The sequence below is a fragment of the Gekko japonicus genome, unplaced genomic scaffold (genome assembly GCF_001447785.1).
Source record: "Gekko japonicus isolate JY-2015 unplaced genomic scaffold, Gekko_japonicus_V1.1 scaffold336, whole genome shotgun sequence".
Taxonomy (NCBI): domain Eukaryota; kingdom Metazoa; phylum Chordata; class Lepidosauria; order Squamata; family Gekkonidae; genus Gekko; species Gekko japonicus.
In genome coordinates, this window is record NW_015172014.1 from 165083 (window position 1) to 169116 (window position 4034).

Sequence of the window (4034 nt, forward strand, 5' to 3'; positions counted from 1 at the left end):
GTGTGGGAGAGGTGTGTTCTTTATTCTGTGGGCTTTGGGGGGGGGGGGGAACAGTGGGAGGGACTCCTAGTGTCCTGGCCCCACTGCTGGACCTCCTGATGACCCCTGGTATTTTTGGCAACCGTGTGACACAGAGTGTTGGACTGGACGGGCCATTGGCCTGATCCAGCATTGGCTTCTCTTATGTTCTTATGATCAGGCTGTGTGGCTAGCGTGAACGATTTAAGGATAATTTCAAGCTCCTCTGGGGCAGAAGCATCTTTTTCTTCAGGAATCTGAGTTTGCACCTGTTTCTGGCTCTTGCCTCTGGCAGGAGGGGCAACGGACTCTGGGGTGAGCAGCTGCACCAGGTGTTTTATGGCAGGACATCAGACATTCCAGGTAGGTCACTTACCTGGGCTCTGCCACATTCAGACAGACTTTCTCCCTAAGACAGGGCTGCCTGGAGCCACTGCAGACTGCCCCCCCGCCCCCCGAGATCCCTGCTGGCCTCCGCTCACACTCTCCAGACCCCGTTCAAACCTCTGATAAAAGCAAATGGCATGAACTGCCTTTCTCGGGCTCCGGCTCTGGAATTTTGTTCCCTCCCCCCATAATCCTGCTTCTATAATGGAACAAGCACTTGATTTCTTTTTTGTCTCTGAAGCTGCACATTCTAATCCCCTTTTGGTTGTCTAGGAAAGGTAACAATCCAGCGTTCTTACTTCCTGTATAATCATTAACAGGAGAGAAAATGCTGTTGGATTGCTCGGACCCTCGGAAACTCTTGTTTTGTTTTGGCTGTCAAGCTACAATCAATTTATGGCGACCCTAGAGGGTTTTCAAGCAGTGTTCCCTCTAAGCTGGTGAGCTAACTCACAGTTTTTTAGCCTCCGGCTCACACATTTAGCTTCCGGCTCGGGAAGGAGGGCTCCAGAGCAAACTAATTGATGCAGGAGCCAAATCACCTGCTCACAACTTTAATGCCAGTAGCTCAGAAAGGAGAATTTTTGCTTAGAGGGAGCACTGTTTTCAAGGCAAGAGACATTCAGGGGTAGTTTACCATTGCCTGCCTCTGTGTGACAACCCGGGTGTGTCTCCCATCGAAATACCATCTTGGCTTCCAAGGTCTGATTGAGATCAGGCGATCCTGGGCTAGCCAGGTCAGGTTTTGGGAATTTAGCGAGGAATTTAGCCTGAGATAAAGCTGGCACCTTGTAGATGGGAGACGGAGACAATGTAACCAACGCTACTTCCTGATTCACTCTTCTCAGCTTTAGCATAGAAATCAATGTAACTTGGAACTTTGTATCCTACAAGTTAGGACTGCAGCCAGCCCTCTGTGTAGCTTACTTGGGAGTAAGCAGCATTGCACACAGTAGGCTGTGCTTCTGGGGCAACAGGCACAGAATTAGGGAGCATCCATACAGTTTTGTCTGACATTCCTTTAAGCTATTTTGACATTTCTTTAACCTGCCTTGAGCCTGCTCGCCGCCTTGAGCCTGCTTGTGCAGGAAAGGCAGGTTATAAATCAAAAATAATAAATAATTTTTTTCTTTCCAGCAATCTTACCATTGGATTTGAGAGTCTGCTTTCAGCCTTCAGTTAGAGGGAGATGCCTCACCCATGGGTGTGCTTCACCTCAGTTCCCCAATCAGTAAAACGGGGGTAATAGCCGACTTACTTGCCTCATTTATTCCCTGCCTCTTTCCCCCTAATGGGGATCTTCCTCTCCTCCGTTTTCTCCTCACAACAGCCCTGTGAGGTAGGTGAGGCAGTGTGTGTGTAACTGGCCCAAGGTCACCCTGCAAACTTCCACGGCAGAGTGGGGATTCGAATCTGGATCGCCCAAATCCTAGTCTGACTCTCTTGCCACTCTACCACACTGAGAGTGGGACTATACCAGTTCCCCACTGTGCCTCAGTCCGCAGTCCTAAACGCCCATACTTGTAAGTTAGCTATTTGGAATTATATTTTGTATTTTTAAATATATATTTAAGAACAAAAAAGGACCCACAATTCAAGAGACATCTTCTCTCTCAACAATTTTTTATTGAAGATTTGAAAATACAAACAACTGTTAGGGTAAACTGTAGCTACTTCAATTTTGGCTGAGATTATTAAGTATGATTAACAACATAGTTTGTACAACAATTAAGTAGAGCAAGTGAATGATCAACATTTGTATAACCGTGAAAGTAAACTGAAAGTCAATACGTTTCAATAGACAAGAGATGTTTCAATAAGTCCATTAACAAGAAGGGTTGAAAAATCTAATAATACAACAAGTCCGTATATACGTTTTTGGTCTGTCAAGAAGTATCATTATTTGTAATACCTTATACCATCTTGTCTTGACTAAAGCAATATCTACTGTTCGTTCTTTTTATTTTTCAGAACCATTTAATGTAAGAGACATCCTTGACAGAGATAACTGAAGGGTAGAACAAAGTTTGAGTCCAGTGGCACCTTTCAGACCAACAAAGTTTTAATTCCCGGTATAAGCTTTCGTGTACAAGCACACTTCTTCAAAAACATTTAAGACCAACAAAGTTTTATTCCCGGTATAAGCCTTTATGTGCACGCACACTTTTTCAGATATGTTTAAGACCAACAAAGTTGTATTCCTGGTATAAGCTTTTGTGTGCACGGATACTTCTTCAGATACAAAAGTGTATCTGAGGAAGTGTGCTTGCACACGAAAGCTTATACCAGGAATACAACTTTGTTTGTCTGAAAGGTGCCACTGGACTCAAACTTTGTTCTGTTGCTTCAGACCAACATAGCGACCCACCCAAAAAACCCGAAGGGTAAATATTCTGTGGTGGTTTTTGCCACCGGTGAAAAGGAGAAAATGTAGAGAAATCATCTAGTTATACAGAGACAGATTCTGATGGGTAGCTGTGTTAGTCTGTCTGTAGCAACAGAAAGGAACAAGAGTCCAGGAGCACCTTAAAGACTAACAAAATCTGTGGCCAGGGAGGACTTCCGGTTTATGGAGGCGCGCTAGCAGACTCACCTCCCTGTGCTCCAGCCGAAGGAGGGGGTGTGCAGGCTCGCTTACCCACCAGGGGCCCGGCGAAGGGACCCTGGCCATGGAACTTATAAGAGGTTGCCTCTTCGAGGGCGAATTGCCGGAGAATTGAGGCACCTCTTCGTTCCGACGGTTCTCCGTGCTGTAAGACCGAATGGACTTAGTGATGCTGACCGGGGCAAGTGTAGGAGATTGAGCGGCTGAAATGAAAGCTGAAAGCGAGGTTGTATGACCAATTATGAGCGTGAGTCAGTTTTGAAGTGTTTATTAAAGGGAAAACGATAGCTCCCCACCCCATCCCACCGAACGGGAAAAAGGCGAGCGGGGGAGGGATGCCTCCCATGCGCATAAACTTTTTAGCAATTGAGGGGGGAAGCGGAAGAGAACGCAAAGGAAACTGCCTAGAAGTACTTACCAAAACGAATCTAAGTGGTCAAGCGCACATTCAGAGACTTTTTAAAAAATTGCGAAAGTAAACAAGCGATAAAGATGGCGGGGAAGAAGAACAGAGAAAATCTTTTGAAAGCGAAAGGGTCTGAGAGCCCGAAACCGGAAGCTACCAGCGAGGTGGCAAAGTCTATCGCGGAATATATGCGCCCTCTGCTGGAACAGCTGAATAACTTCAAGGAACAGATGTCTATAGTGACTCAAAGTATTACTGCACAACAAACCCAGATAAACGATATGATACAAATAATGAAGCAAGATACTGAGAAGGTAAAGGAAGTGGCTACAACTACTCAGAAGGTGAAGAAAAAAGTGCAAAAACTGGAAAGGAAACAAATCTCCATGGAAGATCAACTGCTGTAAGTGGAAATGGAAAAGGACAACATGATTCTTTGCTCCCAGGGCATGCCAGAGAACAGGGGGGAGAATCTTAAAGAAGTGATGATGGAATTACTAGCCCCAGTGACAGAAATGAAGGCGGAATTGCTGCTGAGCGAGATGGATGTGGTTTACAGATCATATTCAGGCTATATAAAGAAAAATAATCTGCCTGGGGAAATTGTCGTAAGATTCT